This window comes from Berghia stephanieae, chromosome 5 (assembly GCF_034508935.2).
Source record: "Berghia stephanieae isolate SIO BIC M18660-M18661 chromosome 5, UCSD_Bste_1.3, whole genome shotgun sequence".
Taxonomy (NCBI): Eukaryota; Metazoa; Mollusca; class Gastropoda; order Nudibranchia; family Aeolidiidae; genus Berghia; species Berghia stephanieae.
This window is the reverse complement of record NC_088364.1, coordinates 24,185,543-24,192,162: the sequence shown is the minus strand read 5'-3', so window position 1 is coordinate 24,192,162 and position 6,620 is coordinate 24,185,543.

The window sequence follows — 6,620 nt, the reverse complement described above, 5'->3', positions numbered from 1 at the left end:
TTTCATTTATATTCAATATGTATATTGCTTGAATGTCTGTACCCTACCGCCAATCGCCGGCCACACATCATAACCTCAATTATAATTAATAAAAATAAATAAAGAAATACCAGGGACACAACCCTGTTAAATTCTCATCATGTAAGATAGCTCGATTCAGTGGCGTGGCATGCTCACAGTATAAGGTGGTGCCAGAATTAGAAGACAATTACTTAAAACATGCTAATATTTTTTAATGCAAAAGAAAGAAAAAAAATTGAAGAAAAGATTTACACAAATAAGTAAGAGGCGGTATATACTATTTTTCAGTTTTATTTTTAATAAATGCTGTAATCCATTTTAAAAGATGAAGCGGTGCCAGGCACCAAATCAACCAATATAGCCACGCCCCTGGCTCGACTGTCAGTTGATGTTTGATACAAATGTAATAACTACTATTATCTTGGAGTTACTGCTTTTCCTTGCCTTTGTCGGCAAATAAAGGCTATTATGATGTGTCGGTCAAGGACGATCCGGTGGCGAAAGACAAACTCGATTGGCTCAAAGACCTTGTTGTTTCAACTCTTAACTGAAGGTCCTTGTCCTTGAATCACCCAGCCCGTGCCGAATCCCTGCCTCCCAGTCCTTGCATAGTGGTAAACCCCTGATGTCAGTCACTGCCGACACCGGAACATTCCTGTCAGTCCATAACTACAACACACTGTTGTGAAGTCCAGAAAACCCTGCAAGCAGGAGCCAACCCTGGAACTAGCTGATACATTTGCCTCAATCAAGCAAGCCGGCAGGATAAAGATAAGCCAAACGGGCTTATATCATTTTCAAATGAATCACATACCGACACATATGATTATATCAAAGTAAACAGATAAATAGATAATAGATAAGATCCACTCAATTAGAGCTATTCTTCCTGATATTAAATAAATACTTATTCTTTCTATCTTTTCCTGTAACAATCTAATTAAACTTTATGTATAGAATTGTTATTATTGTATTGGGCGTTACTATTGTCTTGACTCACTTGTTATTAATACAATTAAGTTATAAGGGACCCTACGGCAATTCTTAATCACCCCTAGAATAAACCTGAGCCGTTTGTGGTATAGGTTGAGTGGCGCAGCTGGTAACGAGAGCCATAGCGCGCATACTAGTTCGAATCCAGCCATTGAGCTATCGGTTGGACTCGATCCCACAAAAATAACACACAATCCGCCACAATCCCCAACCCTATTTTTAAAGAATATATTATTATTAATATTATTATCATCATTGTTATGCACCAAAGGCAGTGCATAAAATGATTGACAGGGAAGACGCGCATTGGTAGCCAATCATCAAGTAGATTTTTTCAAGTTCTTTAAATCATATATATCACAGACTTAGTAATATTAAACATGCAGTATAGAAATATACATAAACAAGAATATACGTTATGTAATATAACGTCAACGCACAAATGCAGTTAACTAATGATACGAATATAATGTATTCTATTAATATATTCAATTGTGACATTATTTAGAAGTATCTAAATGTAATTCAGTGTATTATTTATGGAAGTAGTTATTGCGAAGGGCAATAGCTCAATAATAATAATACACCATAACACCTCCCTTCTAGCCTGAAGGATACTGAAGGCTTAACCATCAAAATATTCACATAGACACACGTAACGTTGTCCGCTTAAAACACTATTTCAAAGTTATTTTGAAATTCTATGTTACACATCCAGAAGATCACCGTTGCGATTAACATTTAAAAGTCCGTACGAACAATACTATTTTAAATGTTCGGTTGATCACATACACTATATCAAGTCCATTTGACAGTCCATGCACTGGAATACTCTGTTACAAGGTCGTGAGTCTTGTTGTCACAATTATAATATAATCACTATGTTAACTAATGTGGCGAGTGCGCAGTTGGTCGACGTGTCTTCTCAAAGTAGGACCATCCGGCACAATTTTCACATCGAACATTCGGTTTCCAATCACTGATGCTACAACCGCTGGCACCCACTTGTCCCTACGCCCCCTTTGAAAAGACAGGGCATAGCACTGGCTGTTCACTGTGAACTTAGTTTTCCTAGACGAGCGAAGATTTACACGGCTGTGAGGCAGGAGCTATCTTCGCCCGTATCTGTCGACCAATCAGAAGTTCGCTTAGGCTATAGCCAATGCACAGGGGAGTTCTCCGGTACTGGATCAAGAACTCGTGTAGGGCCTCACTGGTACTGAGGCTGGACTTCCTTAGCGACTTTTAAATGACTGTACCAGTCTCTCAGCTGCACCGTTGGTCTATGGATGATACGGGGCTCCCTGTAGGTGTTGAATACCCCGGTACTCACAGAAACTGGCAAACTCATCTGACGAAAAGCACTGCGCATTATCAGTGACGATGGTATGCAGGTAGCCAAAATGCGAAAAATCCTCGTCCAGCTTTTGAATTGCCGCCTTCGTGGTGATGGATGTCATCTGGTGGACACACGGATATTTGAGTATGCATCCACCATCACGAGCCAGTTGTGTCCTTTGAAATTCACGGCGTGGTCGATATGGACACGTTCCCATGGTTTGTCAGGCATAATCCATGGATGTACCGGCTGTTTTGGAGGCATATTTTGGTTCTCAGCACACGACATGCATCCTCTGGTGGTGTTGACAATCGCTGTGTCGATTCCAGGCCAGTATACAGCTGTTCTGGCTAGCTGTTTCATTCGTTGCATTCCAAAATGGCCCAGATATAGTACTTGAAGAATGCGTTCTTGAAGCTTCTTCAGAGGTAAGGAAGTCTTTAATTCTGCTGAACGACCCAACTGACCAGGACTCTTGTTTGTTGGGTGTCATCTTCTTTGGCCATCCTTCTTCCAAGTATTTGAAGACAGCCGATCGCACTGGATCGTCCTGGGATTCTTTAGTCAGCTCATCAGGGTGAGAGGGAGATACCATCTGAATGGCGCAGATTGTTGACGAATCATCTCCGGTCTCTCGTTTATCGAATATTTGGTCAGGTCCTGATGGCAAACGATTCAAGGCGTCGGCATTTCCGTGGTCCGACGTCTTTCGGTACTCGATTTTGTAATCGTACTGGCTCAAGGTAAGTGCCCATCTTGCCAGCCTGTTGGAATGAATGAGGGCATCCACCGACAGTCCAAGATCTGTAATCGCTGTTCGGCCAAGGAGATTCAGATCCAAAGTTGTCACGACAAATTTTTGTCTAATTACGCCCTCGGGTCCCGGAGATGTTGAGGTCGACAGGTTGGCAACACCAATCACTGGGAGATCTGCGTTGGAAGCACAAAGGTATTTGCACGTAGGTGGTGACAGTGCAGGCTGTCGTAACTTCTTCCAGGTCTTTTCTGAAATGATGTTGTCCCTGGAACCAGTGTCCACCTCGAAGACGACTGGCACATCGTTTAAGTAGCAGGTCTTCCACAAAGGTCGGGCCGCATTCCATTTGACCTTTGTCACCGTCTTTACTCGTTGATGTTGACTTCTCTTCAGACAGGCAGACTTTATGTGGCCCTTAATGCCGCAGTGGTGGCAAAGGGCTTCCTTGAATCGACAAGCATCACTTGAGTGGTTCCGGAGGCACCGGTAGCATCGGGTTTTCTGGTTCCTGTTCTCCGTTGATTTTGATTGGCGGTTGATCTTTGGAGACCGTTTGTTATTCGCCGTGGGCAGTTTACGAGCCGGATTACGATTGGGCTGGAACTTAAACACATCGGCATTTGATGTGCCGACCGTCTCTCTGGCAACTTTTCCAGCCTCCTCCACTTCCGCGGCGATCTGAATGACTCGATTGAACGTCAGCTCGTCGTCCTTTACTTTAAACAAGGCGTTGACGGTAGCCTTGACCGAGCAAACGAATCGAGTCCTCATTGCCTCGTCCAACGGGTCCTTGATCGAGGCAAAATCACACTTAGCTGCCTCTTGCCGAATTCTGACAGCTAACTCGTGTACAGTCTCTCCTGGCTTCCTTTCTGTTCGTGTTCAGAATTTGTAACGCTCCCGAACAACGAATCTTTTGGGGTTGAAATGGTCAACCATGTGCTGCTGGATCTCGTCCATCGATAACTCTTTGGCGTCCTTGGGAGGAACGCTCTGTGAAGCCAGGTTTGCCAGCAGCTTGAAGATGGCACACGATTGGTTGGTGAGAAAAATCTCCGCAATCCTGTCCGATGGAATGGAGTTGGCCTTTACGGACGTCTGGAAACGTGACCAATAGTCCGTCCACAGCTCTGCGTTTGAATCAAACTCGCAGAACCTGGTGTTGTTCACTGACGATTTGGGTCGATCCATCACCAAGGCCATTAACGTTTCCATCTGTTGACGCTGCATCTCATTCTGCTGTTGTTGTTGGGCCATCTGATCATGCAATAGCCCAATCAGCTCCTCGTTGGTCCATGCTGGAAGGCAGGAAGGTCCCCCTCGCTCGTCTGGCACGGCAAGGCAGACAGGCCCCCCTCGCTCGTCTGGCACGGCAAGGCAGACTGGTCAAGGTGGGCGGACAGTCCCCTTCAAAAGTTCTTCCTTCGTCCGGAGGCAGGCCAGGGCTCATCCTTCTTCATCTGGAGGCAGACCAGGGCAGGGCTCGTCTTTCTTCGTCCGGAGGCAGACCAGGGCAGGGCTCGTCCTTCTTCGTCCGGAGGCAGACCAGGGCAAGGCTCGTCCTTCTTCGTCCGGAGGCAGGCCAGGGCAAGGCTCGTCCTTCTTCGTCCGGAGGTAGGGCAGGGCAGGGCTCGTCCTTCTTCGTCGGGAGGGAGGGCAGGCAGTCCCCTTCGTGGGTTGGCAGTCCTTATAAGGACTATAGTGATTTCATGTGACCTACAGCTGGAATCCTCGTCGCCACTGTTTTGCACCAAAGGCAGTGCATAAAATAACTGACAAATATACAAAGCACTCAACATAGCACAGAACAATATACACGTAACATACGAAACAGGACTAAACAAGGCAAACATTAGTAGGACCTTCGACAATTTACACAAAAACAATATAACAGAAAAAGCAAAAGACATAACATACAGAATAACAACGTGCTTTTAACATCTAAGAACACAACATGCGTATTATGCAAACAACAAATCACAAACGAACAAAACCATTTAGTACTAAACTGCATCCAAACGAAACCAGCAATACAATTCATTATAGACACAATTAAATACTCAACAAAACAAGAAATACATACACAATTCGCACTACAACACAACATTATACCATACATAAACAGTAAAAACCACGAAACAAATTTAAATGTACTAGCAGAGTTAAGAACAGCTTTATGGATAGTTAGAATCACACACACACATTCCACAGATAACCAAAACATCACAGACAGAATAATAAACATATTAAAACACAGACTAAAAAGAAACCCAGATCAACAACAGCACTATACTTAAACATTACTACTACACGGTGACCGACATTGTTTATTCGTTGTTGTTGATCCATATAAATATTCTTAGACTAGATTAGATAATACAGACCCTATTTTGGCATAAAAGATCATGTGGCAACGAGAACATACTAATTAATAATACTAACCTTAACTATTAATATCATAATCCATTTCCCAAACCTAATCCCCAACACTAAGTAATAAAGCAACTCAATATATATATATATATATATATATATATATATATATATATATATATATATATATATATATATATATATATATATATATATACACACTATCTGCCAGAAATAAACAAATACAATCTTTAAATAAATAAATTAGAGTTCTTCCGAAGCGAACTTTCGCAAGGTCCATGACAAAGGCGGCGCGGGGCAATGTGTAAGTCGCGCTACATGCCGGAGGGGTCTGGTCCCGCCCAACCCGCCTGAGGCGCGGCTGAAACAGATGCGCTGCGGCGCCTTGACTGTCGTGGACGCCATGTAATGCAGAGAGATCCATCGGGGCCGACTCGGAAGAACAATGATAAAAAGGGGAAAAAAACAAAAACAAAAACAAAACAAAAAAACAAAAACAAAACGAATCAATAGAATAAATACAGCGAAATAAAAACATACAGTTTGTGCTTTTTGGCCCACAGTCACAGTCCCCCCCCCCTCCCCCCCCCCCCCCCCCCCCCCCCCCCCTCTTTTTTCCTTTTATTTTTTTAACCTGACTCTAACCCTAATTTTAAAAAAAGGAAAAAAATAATTTTTGTTTAAACCAACTTCATAGTATAGATAGAATGCGCTTGGCCAAGGAGTTCACAACATTGCAATCCGGAAGTATAACGGACCAACACACAAACTCTGTGTAACCATGAACTTTTATAGTCTGGGTAATACAGTTTAGTGAGAACAACTCACAAACGCGGATGGCAAAAACAATAACAAAGGCCTGATTGACGTCATCTGCATACTATCTATAACACAATAACCAATGCTGCATAGGGAAAGACCACGTGCACAGTAGGTAACGCAGCGAATGACGCTCGGCTAGAGAGCGGGAAAGAGGGTGGCCACCCTTGGACTCCTTAGGGAGCAAGGGAATAGGTACTAACAATTAATCCAAATTTTCTTTAAAACATAATCATATTCATTATCACTCTCATCTGTCCCCATCATTGTATAATAGGAGCCCAAGAATAACAATAG